Source organism: Heliangelus exortis, chromosome 27 (assembly GCF_036169615.1).
Source record: "Heliangelus exortis chromosome 27, bHelExo1.hap1, whole genome shotgun sequence".
NCBI lineage: Eukaryota > Metazoa > Chordata > Aves > Apodiformes > Trochilidae > Heliangelus > Heliangelus exortis.
This window is the reverse complement of record NC_092448.1, coordinates 781,974-799,633: the sequence shown is the minus strand read 5'-3', so window position 1 is coordinate 799,633 and position 17,660 is coordinate 781,974. Positions and strand designations below refer to the sequence as shown.

At 46.5% G+C, this 17,660-nt stretch overlaps 1 protein-coding gene and 1 long non-coding RNA gene across 2 annotated transcripts in view; one reads left to right on the top strand and one right to left on the bottom strand.

Annotated features, from left to right (window-relative positions):
- Positions 1–17,660, top strand: part of LOC139787626 (POTE ankyrin domain family member B-like) — a 133,773-nt gene that overhangs the window by 28,745 nt on the left and 87,368 nt on the right. The gene's annotated exons all lie outside the window — the stretch shown is intronic.
- Positions 15,323–17,660, bottom strand: part of LOC139787948 (uncharacterized) — a 112,714-nt gene continuing 110,376 nt past the window's right edge. Inside the window, exons 2-3 of the long non-coding RNA XR_011722735.1 lie at positions 16,274–16,335; positions 15,323–15,445 (exon numbers count right to left, since the gene is read on the bottom strand). This is a non-coding gene — a long non-coding RNA (uncharacterized lncRNA). The remainder of the gene's footprint in view (positions 15,446–16,273; positions 16,336–17,660) is intronic.

Genomic DNA, 17,660 nt, shown 5'->3' with positions numbered 1-17,660 from the left:
TCATAATATTCATAACAGGCAGAGTCTGGGCTGAGTTGTCTTTTGGGGATATGTCTTGGGGTCTTTGGGGGTCTTCAGATGAAGTAACGAAGTCTTCCTCAGGGTTGAAATTTTACCTTTCTTGTTTCTGGCTGACTTCATTATATTGTTACAAGGTGATATCAGACCCCAGCCATAATTTTCTCCTTATTTGTGACACCATTTGTTCTTTTTGTTCTTCTGACACCATTATGTTCTTTTTGCACAGATGTTCACATTCCTTGGTGCCCAGCTGGCACCTAAATGGCCTTGGCAGTGTCAAGACTTACACTTTTAATTATCTCCGAGACAGACGTTAATCCCGTTAGGGCCTTGTATTGGTTACATTGTTCTAGTGGAAAATGACATGTCTCAGCTGCTTTGTTCAATTCTTTCTCAGTTTAACCCTGAATTTTACTGATTATGGATACAAATTCATTAACACATATTACAAGTTTTAATTCTTCATAATGTAAATTCACACAAACAGCTAGGCCTGATCTCCTCTCCTTACAGGAGTTAATTCTGTCAGGATCTTTCTCTTCTTCATTCCCCCCATTCCTTAGAACTTACGAATTCTTTTGTCAAGTTCCAAGGGAAGGTTCTGATGCCTTTGAATCTTTGCCCACATTACTCGGATCCTTTTGAGTATATCATTCAGTTTGTAGTATAGCCACACATTTAAGAAGAATAACCTGAGTATTATCGCTACCATGACTAATAGAGGGTATATTAAGTTATGGAATACTTACGTAGTCGCAGGGGAATATCCCATAAAGATATCCCACCAATGAAGCTTCCCTACTTGTTCTATCTTTGTTAGCACCTGTTTTATACCTTTTGAATCATGTGTTACTTGCCAAAGCATGCGTTGTGTAGTTCTATTAACTTCGCAAACTAATTTTTCTATATCAGGGTGAATAAGCATTGCCTTAAAAAGATTAATATTCATGCCTACCTGCAAATTTGGTACATTATGATACAGAGTATATTCAGCTTCAATCAATTGCATGGTGGTTATAGGAACGGAATAATCAAAATCGCAGCCTACAATTCTAGAAAAATTACACACACATAAATTTGTACCTTTTGCTATCTCAGGACAATAATCAATAAAAATATTAAGGCATAATATTCTAATACATGCACAGCCATTTCCTACATAAAAACCTGTGATCGGTTGTCATTATGGGGAAACATTTCAAAAGTACACAAACTATCTTCAGTATCTAAGCACAAATCTTCATTTTCTATAATTGTATTTTCACAACTATATCCTAGTTGTTCTTTAAGAATACAGGCTTCTGTACTGATTGATCGCCGCTTACTCCTGGAGTGATCAAAACTTGCCCAAACATTATGGCCTATGGGTTGAATTACAACATTCTGGTGCACAGTTCCTAAGGTCAGGAAAGGAAAGATGATTTTTCTCCTTGGCAGCACTAATAGTGAGCACGTAGGCCTCGATTTGCTCAACTTGTGAGTAAGTAAATTTACGTAGCACATGAATGTTTAAGCCAGACTCAGGGTGTAATACCATGTGTGGTGTACCAACCCATGGTAGTGCCTTAACTATCCCTGCACCCGACCATGGCCATCCCTGGGCAATGTTTTGTGATAGGGTCATACTTATCTAGAGTCCAAGCATCCACACTAAAGGTCACCGGTTCATAACGTTGAGCTCCTTCAGGAACGTTCTTGGCAATGTTCAGGGGCCCTCTTGACTTGGGAGTAGTGGATCCAGATGGGCGGCTCCTTAATTCGAACTGCAGTGAAGGTGGTGAGCAACACTTGAAAGGGTCCTTCCCATTTCTCTTGCAGAGGTTTCCCTAAAAGATTCTGAACATATACCCGATCACCAGGATTAAAAGGATGCAATTTACAATCAGGTTGCTTAGGTTGGTGATCCATCACCACCGTGGCATTCTTATCGAAGTACTTCCCCACAGCTATAACATAATCATACAGATATTGATTACCTATTTGATCTACAGCCTCACTATTTACAGTCTGCATTGCATAAGGTCTCCCGTATAAAATTTCAAACAGGCTCAGTTTTTCTTTTGAGCAGGGCTGATTAGCCCTTAGTCTGATTAGAGCAATAGGTAAGGCTTGGTACCACTGCAAGTTAGTTTCCTGGCATATTTTTGCAATTTGTTTTTTAATAAGATGATTCATCTTTTCTACTTGCCCACTAGCTTGAGGTCTATAGGGGGTGTGTAATTGCCATTTGATTTGCAGTGCTTTACTTATTGCTTGTACAATTTTAGCACAAAAGTGCGAGCCTCTGTCTGCGGAGATGCTCCCAGGCACCCTGAACCTTGGAATGATTTCAGTAAACAAGACTTTAATTACTTCTCTTTCTTTCTTTGTTCTGCATGGGAACGCTTCAGGCTACCCAGAAAATGTACCAGTCAAAAATCAAGAGGTATTTATACCCCCTCTTTCCTTGGGAGTTCAGAGAAATCAATCTGCCACACTTCCCCTGGGAATTTTCCTCTATCAATTACTCCCTGGTGTACCTTTGTTCCCGTGTTTGGATTATTTTTCAAACAGCGTTCACATTGGGATGTGACCTGTTTCGCTGCTGTGAATACCTTTGGCCCTGCTATTCTAACTTTCAAATGCTGGTAAAGAGGATCTAATCCCCAGTGGGCCTTGTCATGTTCTGTTTTTACAAATTGCCATACTAATTTCTCTGGCAGCACTAGTTGTCCTGTTTCTAGCTGACCCTATCCACTAGCTAACATTTTACCTTCGTTTCTTTGTATCCACTTATGGTCTGACTCCTGGTACTCTGGTTGAAAATTGGTATCTAATTCTTCTGGTACCAGGGCCAATACTAAATCCTTGGCTCTTGCAGCAGCTAATTTAGCTTCTGCATCTGCTGCTCTATTACCTATTTCTGGAACGGTGTTACCTTTCAGGTGCCCCTTACAATGCATTATGGCCACGGGTTGGGAGCTGAACAGCCTCCAGCAACCGTAGGATTTCTTCTGCATATCTTATGGGTCTTCCCTGGGCAGTCAGCAGTCCTCGCTTCCTCCAGATTGCCCCATGGGCATGCACGATGGAGAAAGCATACTTAGAATCCGTCCATATATTAATTCTTTTCCCTTTTGCCAGCTCGAGGGCTCGGTAAGAGCTGTTAGTTCGGCCTTCTGTGCTCAATTACCTGCTCTGTTGTAGTTACTGCATAGCCAGCCATCCTTACCCCCTGCTTTACGAAGCTACTGCCACCTGAGAAGCAGTCATCTGCCTCTTCGAGTGGCTCTTCCTTGAGATCAGGACGACTCAATGGTTTCTAGACAGTCACGCTCAGTTGGCTCTGCTGACACTCTTCCTTCTAGGAATGATGCTGGGTTGACAACATTAGTCACTTGAATGATTATGTCATCTGATTCAACTAAAATTGCCTGGTACTTCAGGAACCGAGAAGGTGACAGCCAATGGCCACCTTTCTGTTCCAGTACTGCTGATACAGTGTGGGACGCTAATACAGTCATTTTCTGGCCCATAGTGAGCTTTCTGGCCTCTTCTATGTTTATGATTACTGCAGCCACTGCCTTCAGGCATGTGGGCCATCCTTTTCTTACTTCGTCTAGTTGCTTAGAGAAGTAAGCCACAGCCCTTCTGTATGGTCCCAATTGTTGAGCTAGGACTCCCCGGGCCATTCCCTGGTGTTCAGGTGAGACCAGCCAAAATGGTTTTGTTACATCGGGTAGACCTAATGCTGGAGCTTTCTTGTTTCAGTCTTTTAAAGGCTGTTTCTGCCTCAGGAGTCCAGACTAGAATATTTTTAGACTCTTTCAACAAATCATACAGAGGTTTGGCATGTATCCCGTACCGATACATCCACAGGCGACACCAACCTGCCATTCCCAGGAAGGCTCACAGGTCTCTCACCGTTTCAGGCCTGGGCATCTGGCAGATGCCTTCTCTCCTTGCTGTTCCTAGGGATTACTGTCCTCCAGAGATCTCGTATCCTAGGTAGACCACCTTTTCTTGCACCAGCTGTGCTTTCTGTTGGGAGACTCGATAACCGTTTAAACCCGAGAAATTTAACACCGAGATTGTCCACTCAACACGTTGCTCTTCTCTTTCAGTTGCTATCAGTAAATCATCCACATATCGCACAAGAGTGCCCTCTCCCTGTGGTCACTCCCACTGTTCCAATTCTTTGGCCAATTGATTTCCAAATATTGTAGGGCTATTTTTATAACCTTGAGGTAACACCGTCCAGGTTAGTTGTGTTTTTCTCCCTTTACTAACAAACTCCTATTCGAAGGCAAAAATCTGGGGCTGAGGTAAGGCAGAAAAATGCATCTTTCAAATCTAACACTGTAAACCAGATCACATTATCTTTTAGTTTGGTCAAGAGTGTATAAGGGTTAGCTACCACTGGATGTAGAGTCTTAGTAATATCATTTACAGCCCTTAAATCCTGTACCAGTCTGTAAGTCCCATTTGGTTTCTTGACTGGTAATATTGGTGTATTGAAATCTGATTCACATGCTATGAATAGCCCTAATTCTAAAAACCTCTCTATCTATGGCTCGATTCTCTTCCTATCTTCTAGCCTCAGGGGGTATTGTTTTCTGTTTACCGGTTTTGTCCCTGGTATTAATTCATTAACGATGGGGGCAGCCTGTTTTGATTTTCCAGGAATATCAGTTGTCCACACTGATGGATATGTTCCGTCTGTGATTCGGTTGATGTTATGATTATCAGATTCTGGTTTAACACAACTGATAGTTAGACTTAGGGCAGTTATGAATTGTTCTTCTTTTACCTGGAGTTCAAGTTTATCTTTGTCAAAATTTATTACGGCCCCTAAATTCTCTAACAAGTCTCTCCCCGGCAGAGGTTTTGGAGAATTAGGTAAGTATAAGAATTGATGAATCTTCATCTGTTTCCCAATTTTGTATTTTAGAGCTTTCAAGAAGAAAGCCTTTTCTGCTTGGCCTGTCGCCCCCACAACATGTACAAATTCATCAGATTTTGGCATTAACTCTTGATTTAAGACTGAATGGGCAGCTCCAGTGTCAATTTAAAAATCCAGTTCCTTTTTACTTTCCCCTAGCTCTATTTTAACCGGTGGGTCTGCTAGGGAATGACTCACCGGTCCCCTTCAGTTACCACTATCATGAGCAACCGGAACAACAGATCTCCCTCCAAGTTCTTTGTTTAGTTTAGGGCATTATCATTGCCAGTGTCCCATTTGGTGGCAATAAAAACATTGATCTGGGACTCCCTTATTTAGCTGGAACCTTCCTCTCCCTCTCTTGGGATAACCACGCCCTCTACCTCTAGCAGTTTGCCTTCTGAAGCTTTGGAGTTGAATATACTGCTGCCATAATTCTGACAAGGTTCTTACCCTCTCTCGTTTCTTTTTCTTGTTCCCTATTGTTGTACACTTTCCAGATCTCATTCATTAAGATTTCCAGATCTCTATTTGCAGGATATTCGAGTTTTTGTAATTTCTTTCTGATATCTACGCAACACTGCACCATTACCATCCCAGCAGTTGTTGTTTACCTATTTCTGACACGGGATCTAAGGGGGTCTCTCTGCCGCTCTAAGCCTGTCTAAAAAGTCTGTTGGTGTTTCATTCTGTCCTTGTCTTACTTCAAAGTTCGGTATTGCTCTTCGCAAGCCCTGTGCAACTAACCTTCTGTATTGCAACAATAAATCATATTGGTGCGGGTTGTTTGGATCCCAGTTTGGATTACTAGTTGGAAATACTACATCCACATGCTCCCGTAGCACTGCAGCCTGTTCCCTCCCCGTTTTTAAAACAAGTTCTTTTTCCGTCTCTGATAATTCAGATAGCATTAGATGAATATCCTCCCAGTCAGCATCTAAATCCTTTGCACTTAATTCAAATTTTCTAGCAACCCCTTCTGCATCTCTCCTCAAATTTTCACAGGCTTTCGCGGAACACTTTTCAGTTCTTCTCTTTTCTTTCTTCCCGATTCTATGGAGCTACTGCTGTTTTCCTGTTGTGACACTGGCAGCGGTACTCCACATCCTGGCACAAGAGGCTGATATTCTTGGAGGCTAATGGTACTTTCCGCTTGTGGTGAGATAGGGCCTGGCGAACGGAAGATCTCGCGTTGTAACGGGAACTCAGGGCCCCTCTCCCTATAGCCAATACCATGCAACCAGTGACACGACGGAAGTGTCGTACTGAAGCCCTAGGTGTGTGTATATAAACCCATGTCACGCTTCAATAAACTCTCTCTCTCTCTTTTGCTGCTCATCCCACCTCGGCGTCTGTTGCTTAGCAACCACGTGCCACTCCGGAACCGGGTCGGGCCTTTCAACGAAAGGCAACAAGTGGTGCCGAAACCCGGCCTTAAACTTCAGTAATCATTGGAGTGGCAGCGCTAGCACTTTAGTGAGGGTTGTGCGATACTTTTCCCAGTCAGGGGGTCGAAGGAATATTGTTCCAGGCCCGGAGATTGACGGGAAACGGTCATTGGAAGTTTTGTTCCCGGTTGAGGTCGACCGTAGACGGTCCTGTACCTAGTGACTGACGGAAGTTTTTGGGTCCCAGCCCGGAGTCAACGGAGGTGTGCTTTCCCGACTCGAGCTCAGAGGACGTGTTCCAGACCGGACGGACGAGGAAGGATGGAAGCCCTTCTTAAGGTCGTATCGCAACTGCATAAGCAGTGGGGTATTGATTGTAAAACAATCGATTTCAAACTTGCGGTTCCGAGGCTAATACAATTGGGAGCAATTGAGCACCCGGTGGATATTCTCCACCCAGAAGTTTGGCCCAAGTGCACAGTGGCGCTGGCCGAGGAGACGATCTCCTCAGGTAGTGGGAAAACTTTAAAAGCATGGGGGAAGATCCGGCAGGCTCTGCAGATGGCCATGCAGGAACAGGAGACCTGGAGGGCAGCAAGGGACTGTTTGCTGGCCGTCCCGAAGCTGGGGGTCGGGGCGACCACGCAGACCTCGCGCCCACCAGAGGTCGGTGACCTCGCAGAGCCTCAGGACCTCCAGGAGGGCGATATATGCCCCGAGTCCCCGTCCCCCCGCGCCGGCTCCCCCTGCCGCACCGTTTCCCCGTGTCGCCGCGACGCGTCCCCTTCCAGCCGCGCTGGTTCACCTCGCTGCGGGGCCGGGTCCTCATCCCGCGGCCGCGAACCCTCACCCCGCCGCCCCAGGTCTCCGAGTCCCGCGGAACGGCAGAACCCATCTGCTGCGCCCCCGCCGGAGGACTGAGACCAGGCAGAGTCCTTCTGGGACAGGCTGGCTGAGGAAGCCAGGATTGCCGCAGAAGGGTTCGGGGCCAGGCCACCGCCATACGCCCCCCACTACAATGCCGAACATCAGGGGAAGGGGCAGGGCGCGAGTGTGCCCGACGGGAGCGGGGAGGGAGCGCCGGTTTCAACACATGCGTGCGCCAAGAGGGGGAAAGAGCTTGGGGGGAAGGAGGGTGGTGGGGACACTTGGAGATGGGAAGGAAGAGCAAGCGAGGGGCTAAGAATTGAACACGATAACATTCCAAATAAACACTCACATGGGGAGACAAAATATGCTCACATGCAGAGCATGTGGGACCGGAGCGCACGTGCTCGCACAGGAAGTGGGCGGAGCCTCACCCCGCCCGCCCACAGGGGCGGTAGGTGGGACCGGAGCTCCTCCACCTGCCCAGGACCTGGGCGGAGCCGCAGCCCACCCACCTGCAGGGGGGGCAGGCGGAGCCAGAGCTCGCCCACTCGCAAAGGGAGTAGGCGGGACCGGGGCTCGAGAAAAAAGTACTGGAGTCTGGAAATAACCAGTCAATCGAGTTCCGATTCTGGATCAAGTATTAGTTCGGACGAGTCGTCCGGTACTGAGTCAAATTCAGAGAAGGAAGAAACGGCAGCAGATAGGATTAAAAGCAAAAATATACCCGCCTGCAATATAGAGGAACCGCAAATTGAAAAGATCCCTCTCATGAACTGGGAGGAAATACAGAATGTGTGCGCCGACTTGGTCCCAGACATAGGAGTGTTCCCGGTCCAGGTGGCGGGTGGGGGACAGAGGAGCAATACCCCGGTAAACCCTAAGGCTGTGCAGGCAATTGTTAAAGCAATTGCGGACAAAGGGCTTAATTCTGCTATGGTCTGCACCCTCGTAGATGGGGTTTTCGGGGGAGATGACATGCTCCCGTATGATATAAAAAATGTTTGTAGACTGATGTTTGATGGGGCAGGTATAATTGTATTTAAACAAGATTGGGAAGAAAACTGCATGAAGAAACTAGCCCAAGTAACTGGGGCGGATCACCCATTACATGGCTCCAACCTACAGCGACTAATGGGTACAGACCCAACAATGATTACCCCTCAGGCACAAGCCTTAGGCCTATGGGCCCACAAAGTTATGACAACTACCCGTGCAGCCAGAGCAGCCATTCGCACAGCCTCCAGCATTATTGTCAAGTCATTGCCATGGGCCACAATAAAGCAAGATGAAAATGAGAGCTTTATAAGTTTTGGGGATCGCCTCCAATCAGTGGCTGATTCTTTGTCCCTGCCTGCAGAGGCGAAAGGCCCGGTTGTTGCAGACGGTTTCTGCCAACAATGTAATTCAAAAACCAGAGAAGTCTTACGATCACTGCCGATGGGGTCAAGCCTTGCAAACATGATTAAGCATGTTGTAAATGAAGAGCATCTAGCTCTAATTCATACGGCTGCCCACACATCAACTGCAGTGATGGCGTGTTTTAAATGCGGCCAGACGGGCCACATTGCGGCAACCTGCCCTCGGTTGGAGGGCCCACCAAAAGCACCTCCCCCACCCAAGAACCGATCTAGAGGACCGTGTTGGACCTGTGGAAAGAACGGACATTCTGCTAAGGACCATAGAGCTAAAAATCAGGGAAAAGGGGCGGGGAGAGGACATCTGGGTCACGTGCGATCCTCTCCCACCTGGAATGTGGGGCGACCCAACTGTGCCAACCCTGGATGGGGTGGGGCACCCCCGAATCCGCCACCCCCTCAAGAGGTGACCAACTTCATCGTCCAGCTGGCGGCCTAGCCGAATCCGCCTCCTTCTCAGGGACAGCAAGGACCACCCCCTGGGGGAGGGACCCCAAGGTGGCCTTGGCAGTAAAATGTAACAACCCACCAGTGGTGTGGGGGATCTGTTCTCTCTATAATATCCCAAATGATACCACCATTAGTATCCCCTTTTTGATTGACACTGGAGCAGATGCTACAGTTATTCCTGAGACGATTTGGCCTTCACGATGGGAGTTGGTAGATGCCCCCGTGGTGGGTGGAGTCGGGGGACTTACCCGAGCACTAGAAGAAGGCCCACTGGTCATAATTAGATATGAGCTGGGAGAATGGGAACATGGGTGGAGACTGGTCTTGACAGGGCGAGGGTATGCCGCTGTCAAAAATGACGGCAGAGTTAAATGGTGCTCGCTTAAGTCTATTAAACCAGACCTCCATAAATACCAGAATAAAACCAATGAAATCTGTGAGTTGTTGTCCACAGGACTATTTCATCGGACACCCTCTTAACCCGTACGTCCCGATGGCAAGAGAGGACGACCAGCTAACAAGCATCCAGCCCGCTCCTGAGACTTCCGCAGCACCTGAGACTCCTGTGCCGGGAATGGGTGCTGTGAAGATGGGAGGATCAGACGATACTGTGAAAAGTCATCACCTCAGGGCCCCCTAGTTTTCAGATATCCCCTTGTGATTTAGTCCCTACAAACCCTTGTTTGGGTCACGTAATGTACTATATGTGCCCTAGCTACCTCAGCTTCCAACCTGTTACTAACTCGCACCCATCTACGGTGCCTTGTGTTTCTACTCAGGTTTCTGGTGTATATTTTTATATGTGTTTTTCAGATATTTATTTTTTTACATGGATTTTTTACTAATATCACGAGTATCTTTACGGTTGTTGTGTTTTATCTAGTTTTAGTTAAGCGTGTGTGTTAATCTGAGGGAATTAATGTGGTTGCGGATATCAGTAATCCTGGGATATCGAAGTAAATGACCCCTGGCGTGCAGTCTCAGACCTGGCCAGTCTGACGCTGACACCGGAAGACGTTGCTCGCTGATGGCTGGGAGGCCGGCCACCTCTTTAGCCTCGGTGCAGCAACGTATAACAGCATGGTTTTGTCCATGATAGTTTCTGGATTACCGATACCTGCAGTATGTTTGATTTAAGCTTATTTTTAGGTTTCGATATTGGTAACTTAATTGAACATAGGGAAGGGGGAAATGTGGTGAGATAGGGCCTGGCGAACGGAAGATCTCGCGTTGTAACGGGAACTCAGGGCCCCTCTCCCTATAGCCAATACCATGCAACCAGTGACACGACGGAAGTGACGTACTGAAGCCCTAGGTGTGTCTATATAAGCCCGTGTCACGCTTCAATAAACTCTCTCTCTCTCTTTTGCTGCTCATCCCACCTCAGCGTCTGTTGCTTAGCAACCACGTGCCACTCCGGAACCGGGTCGGGCCTTTCAACGAAAGGCAACACCGCTTCACTATTTTTCCTTTCAACTTCAGGCATTGTTTCCCTATGCTACAAGCATCACAATAGCGTTCCTTTAGCTTGCTGTTTTTCTGGTCCCGTTCTAGTGCTAACAAAGGTATCTTGAGGTGATACATTTATTCCACAGTTTTTTTGCCATTCCAGCTTATCCCTTAAGGTAAAGAATATACGTTACTTCATCCCACTTTTCCATTCTATGGAGAAAGAGCAGAAGTTGTAGGATGATATTATATTTTAAACTTCCCCCCGGTGACCATTATTCTCCATCATCTAGTTTATACAGAGGCCTCCAATCCTGACAATATTTCACAAGTGTCTTTTTATATTTCCCCCCCGGAATTCCACCTAACTCCTTCCAATACTTTAAAATGCATCCCAAGGGGGTTTTAGCATTAATTTCCTTGCTCTGTTCAGTCCCCACTATGCCTACTCCAGAGGTTACAACTGTGGGGGAGGCCCTTTCTGGATTACCAAATTGTATTCAGATTTCAGCAACTTACAATTTCAACACCTTACTCAACTTATTCTAGCACTCAAGAGCACTTCTTATTTTGTTTTAACAATGCACATTCACACCAATCGCTTGGTCCGTCTCTGGCCGGCCCCCTCGCGGGTGACACGGAAACACAAATCAGGACTCCGCTCTCGCTTCGCAATTAAATTGCCTCTCAATCACCCACGGATACTGCCGGTGCTGCAGCAAAAGACTCCCCGCAAACCCCCCCAGAAGATAAAGCTATAAAACTTCTTTGGTAGGGACGCGTAACCACACAAACTCTTAGATTACTTACAAGCAGTACAGCAGAATAACATAATCATCAATCACCATATGATCATATGAACCACAGCATTACCAAAAACCCGTTATCAACACGATATAACACAGAGGGTGTACCTTCCCAATGTTGTGAATGACCACAATTCTCCTGGGGACATGAACCCCGAAAGGGACTTGAACCCTGCTCTCCTCTCCTTACAGGAGTTAATCCTGTCAGGATCTTTCTCTTTTTCATGAACATGGGGTTTATGTTTCCTACAGATCATTCCCATGACCCTCCAGATCACAGAATACCTCAGGCTGGAAGAGACCCCTGAGCATCTCCTTCTCTGAGTGCCCTGCTCGAGGCAGGATGAACCAGATGAGGTTGCTCTAGGGCTTCCCCAGCATGGCTTCATCCACTAAGGGCCTGTCGCACTTTTTTTAAGGGCCTGAAAGTGCCTTTTGTCCCAACCCACAGGGGCATTATAAAGACAGGATATAGTGGTGGCTGGACACTGTTCTGGACACCGAGGCACTGTCACTGCTTGCCAGGAGGACTTTGGATCACTGATGGCACTGTGACCCTCATCATCTCGTGAACTTCCCACCCACCACATCACCCACCTCTTTTCTGATTTCCTTTGTTTTCCTCTTCTCCCAGTCCCAGGCTCAACAACTATCTGTGTGTGCTGAGGGGGAGATGTAGAGAGAACCACAAGTCCTCAGGTGTCGCCAATAATGAACTGGGAGCTTAGGCCCAGCTGTGCCCAATAATTAGGGCCTGCCCCAGCCGGAAATGGGCGAGGCTGAAGGGCAAAATAAAAGGCATGCTCCCAGAAGCAGAAGAAAAACAAGAGATGAAGACGCCTGAGGAGAGGGACGGTGAAGAGAGCTCTGGAGAAGAGCCGTGTCCCCGAGAGAATGCTCGCCGCAACATCTGGTGGAGAATGAGGGCAACAACAGCAGCCGTGAACGCTGAGGTATTATAAAGAGCTCTACACGACCACGTTGGTTGCGGGAAGCTCTACAAAGCCAGGCTTAAATGCGGAAGGCGATATAAAGAGCTTCGAAATACGCAACCACGTCAGATGGAGCTACTACGATGGTGCGGGACGCTCTATAAAGAGCTCCAAATACGCAACCACGGGAAAAGCTCCACAAGGCTAAGCTTAAATGCTGTAGGCGGCGTGTAGAAGTAGAAGCCCAGCACGGCAAGATACAACAGCCCGGAATGGCGAGCCAGGCAGGAGAGAAGAATGAGGCTCGAAAGGCGCAGCGAGTTGGCGCGTGGAATTCAATCCCGAGGAATGCTGAAGCTGAAGCGGAGCTCTGAGTGCGCATCAAGTCAGTGCGGTCCTGAAACGGAGTCTCCCAGGGACACGCGATGCGGTCCTGAAACTGAGCCTCCCAGGGACATGCGATAGTGCGGTCCTGAAACGGAGCCTCCCAGGGACATGCGATGCGGTCCTGAAATGGAGCCCCCAGGGACACGTGACAGTGCGGTCCTGAAATGGAGCCCTAGGGACACGCGATAAGACTGGTGCGCTGAATGCTTGGAGAAGCCTCTGCATGGCTAGACATTCCGAGGTGGTGAGTACCAGCGAAAGCTGAGCTGGTGTTTTGAGACCTCATCTCCTGCTGATAATAAAGGCTAAAGCGGCGCAAAAAAAAAAAAAAGCCGGTAGGAGCCCGAATTTTTCCCTCCACAAAGGCAAAGAAAGTTGTAAAATTAAGAAAATGACGAAAAAATAATGAAATGTTTAAAAATGTTTGTAAATTATTAAGAATGTGAGGCCGTAAATTATTGTGAAATGAAATATTTAAAAAAGTAATGAAATGCTTGAATGAAATGTTTAAATGAATTGTAAATTATTATAAATGTTGAAAAATAATGAAATGTTTGAAAAGGCTTATTGAAAAAAAGTTTATTTTTCAACAAACAACAAAAAGGGGGGAAATGTAGAGAGAACCACAAGTCCTCAGGTGTCGCCGATAATGAACTGGGAGCTTAGGCCCAGCTGTGCCCAATAATTAGGGCCTGCCCCAGCTGGAAATGGGCGGGGCTGAAGGGCAAAATAAAAGGCATGCTCCCAGAAGCAGAAGAAAAACAAGAGATGAAGATGCCTGAGGAGAGGGACGGTGAAGAGAGCTCTGGAGAAGAGCCGTGTCCCCGAGAGAAGGCTCGCCGCAACAGGGAGAGGCTGTGGTGTCTGCAGCAGGAGCAGCAGCAGCGTTGGCTTTCTCAGCAGCAGCAGTGTCTGTGGGGAGCAGCTGCAAAGTAAGCAAAAGTACAAGACAGAAAATTACCTTTATCCTGCCCCAAACCAGGACACACCTGGTTTGGTTTTCAGCTGTACCTTACACTAAGCAGAGGTCTGCAGAAATAAAAGGATATCCCCTTAACTTCAGAATGACTGACAGTGTGGTATGCTGTGACATAAAGAGATATACCATAGATACAGGAAACACAAACTAGCAAATAGACTGGAAAACCTGTTGATGAGGTCCTTTGTTCCAAGTGCTGACCACGAAGGGATGGATACTCTCTGGTTGGCTGTGGGACCCGCTGGGAACAGGACTCCCCCAGAGATTTCTCTGCAGGGACCAAATGCTTCCACAGAAAGTATTCAGGAGTGAATTCTTTTCTCCATAAGAGAGCTTAATGGCAAAGCTGTCTGTGCCTTAGAGCTTGCTGCCTGTTTCTTGAAGAGCTGCTCTCTCTGGGGATATCCAAATTCCTCTTTCTGTCTGACAAATAGGAAAGTCCTGTCCCCCTCTGCAGGATGTGTCTGTCGGGTGCTGGTCAGGCTGCAGAAGTCATTCTGTGCAGAGGCAGCACAAGTTTTGACTGGATCCCCAAAGGGAGGTGGTAAGATGAGTGTTTGCTGCTGTGAGTTGTGTCTGAAGGAAAGGAAGGGAGCAGATCAGAGGGCTCGGTGTGGAGCCACGTGTGACAGCTCTAGAGCAGAGCTGCCATGAAGGCTCTTTTAGAATGAGGCTCTGAAACTTGAGTGGCGTCAGAAAGCACTGGGAAGAAATACACTGTCCATGTGCTTTCCTTAGGAAAATGAACCCTCTGGCCCACAACAGGGAACTGGAGCTGAGCTCTGGCACTCCAAACTGAGCCATGCCAGACACGCAGCAAAGGACATGAGCACATTGCTCGTGCCCAAGTGATTTCTGGAGCAGTCTTTCTACTTCCAAGGCCCTTTGTGCGCTCTTGAAAAGCAGGCTAGGTTTTTTGCTTCAGAAATATGAGGGTTTTTCTATTCCATTTCATAAAGCAGGTGTGCAGAAAATGAAAAAGGGTAAAGAGGAGCACGTTTGGCAGCAGCAAGAAATAAGAGTCAGAGACTGATGAAAATTTTAAAACCAAAATCCAAACCAATTTATTTACAAAAATTACAAAAAAGGAGAGGGTTGAGAGGGCAGGGGAGGGGAGGGAAGGGGAGGGAAGGGAAGGGGAGGGGAGGGGAGGGGAGGGAAGGGAAGGGGAGGGGAGGGAAGGGGAGGGAAGGGGAGGGAAGGGAAGGGGAAAGAAAAAGTGAGGGAAGGGGAGAGGGGGAATGGAAAAGGGAAGGGAAAAGGGGAATGGGAGAAGGGGAATAGGCGAGGAAGGGGAAAGAAGAAAGAGGGAGGTAAAAGGGGACTGAGAAAGGAAAAGCAGAAAGGGGAAGCAGAAAGAAAAAAGAGGGAAAGGAGGAAACGGAACAGGGAGAAAGGGAAAGGGGGAAAGCGGGAAGGGGGGAAGGGGGGAAGGGAGAAAGGAGAGAGGGGAAGAGGGGAAGGGAGAAAGGGGGAAAAAGGCAATGGAGAAAGGAGGAAAGGGGGAAAGGAGAGAGGAAGAGGACTACACTGGAGAGGAGTGAAGAAGAGAGGGGGAAGGAAGGGGAAGAAAGGGGAGAGGGAGGGAGGAAGGGGAAGAAAGGGGAGAGGGAGAGAAAAGAGAGGGAGAGGGAGAGGGAAAAGGGGAGGGGGAGAGGGAGAGGACTATGCATTAAAAAAACCACCAGGGAAAGGCAACAGGGCTGTCATCCATCCAACAGACTCAGAACATTTATTCAGACTGACAGAAACATATTTTCATGTCTTCTGATCCATCACAAGATATGGAATAAGCTCCCAAAGATGTAGTTGAAAGTTCATCAGTGTCTGGGGAGAAAAGAGACAAGATTCCTGATGTTACTTTTACAGGACAGAGGGGTAAAGAGGTCACTGTCAGAACATTACGGCTACAAAGCCAGAGCTGAACACTCTCTGTCATTAAAAGAAGACAGCAACAGAAGGAAATGGTCTCAGGGGCTTCCTGCAAAGCTGTGACTTTGGAGGAATAACTACAAAATAGGTGCAATTCCCCCTTGGACATCACGGAACATGTTTGATGCCATGGATGACAAAAATTCAACTCCTCTGACTGAACACTACTGAGTCATTTTTCTCTAAGAAAAAGGATAACGTCACTGATTATCCTCTTCTTGCCTATTCAAAAAAAAAAAAAAAAAAAAAGACTGCAGCAAAGGAGATACAAACACAAGCAATGAGTAAGGGACAGCAAAACCCAAGAAATAACAGGATTTCTGTTATGGGTCTGTGCTGGAGAAGTGATGGCTCAGGGCTATGAAACTCTGTGGGGCTCCTTTTCTGGTTGGGACTGAGGATTAAGTCCAGGGGAAGATAACTTCACCTGAAGCCAAGTGTATCTGTGGGGAGGAAATGTGTCAGTTTTCTTTTTCTTGTGTTTTTTGGGGTGTTTATTTCAGGCAAGCACTTAAAGAGCATTTTGTAAGCAGAAAGAATCTGTGTAAAGAGAGCAGAAAAAAAACCCTGTGCTTAGCAAGGAATTAAACAGCTTTCAAGATGTTCTTTTTAAGAGCAGAAAAAAAACCCCTGTGCTTAGCAAGGAACTAAACAGCTTTGAAGATGTTCTTTTTAAGAGTTAGGAGCAGTTATATTTTTCCTACCTCTAACATGACACCTTACCTTGTTCTTCATCTTACCATCTTCTTCTTACCAACTTCTTCAGAAACGAACTCATCCAGTTCCTGCTTGTATCCAGAAAATATCCCATTAACAGGAGTGCAACATCCTAAAAAATTCTAAAACCTTCTTCCAATCCACACAAAACCAGGCAAAAACTCCAAGGGCCAAAGAAGTGAGGCCGTAAACCAGCAGAGTGGAGGGAAGGGCCCTCTCTCCAGGACTAAAGGGAGAGTAGTGACCAAATTCACAGCTCCTCCAGGAGAACCCCATAAAAACCCAAATGCCTCCTACACACATTGGATCTTCTACATTGAAGTATAAAATGAGATTTATTGCAGATTTATTAAAAGCTGTAATAAATGATTGTAATGTGTGTTTATGAATTTGTATTCCTAACCAGACAAATTCAGAGTTAAACTGAGAAAGAAGTAAACATGGGGCTAGACAAAGCAATTGAAACGTCATTTTCCACAAAAACAGTATAAGCAACACAAGGCCTTCACGAGACTAACTTCTGTCTCGGCGATAATTGAAGCGTGGGTCTTGTTTTTAAAACAAGGCACTGCCAAGGCTAAGGAGGCACCAGAAGAATGCGAACATCTGTACAGAGACAACATAAAAATGCCACAACCAGCAGATAAGGGAAAAATTATGACTAGGGTCTAATTTTACTCTGTAACAAGATAATGAAGTCGGCAAAAACAAGAAAGATAAAGCATTCAAGTTTGAGGAAAACTTCTTACTTCATCTAAAAAAACCCCCCAATGGCCCCCCGGTATCTCCCCAAGAGAGGACTCTGCCCAGACTCTGCCTCTTATGAATATTGTAATAACATGATGTAATCCCTATGAATATATATGTAAACCCACCCCTTTTTAATATTCATAGAATTGTAACCAATATAAAGTAATTTTAGAGTTTTAGAGGTGTGCGTGAGTGGAGCAGAGGCTCCCCATGCACCCAGCGCTGTTTTGCTCACTGCAATTTCAACTTTATTAGTTAATTAAACCATTAACAGAATACTGAGTCTCGGGCATTTTTAACAAAGCTTAGCTGGGAACATCCTATGGCATCATTTTGGTTTCTGGGCACTCTTGGAAAACAGCCCTCAAAACCCAAACTTTTCACCCCTAGCACACCTAGATGTTGTGTTGGGATGAGGAGGAGTTACACCATGAGTATTCCCTGCAAATGACTTGTAACTTTAGGCTAAAAAGCACAACCTTGCTTACAGATGCTCTTCAGCAGTAGCTGAGGATGGGATTTCAAAATGTTTACCTTGTCTGCAGAAGATGAAATCCTGTTCATCAAGGATTCTGCTCCTATGGGTGAGCTGGGGATGCTTCCTACTGGACTTCTGTTCAGAATCAGACTGGTGCCAGGATCT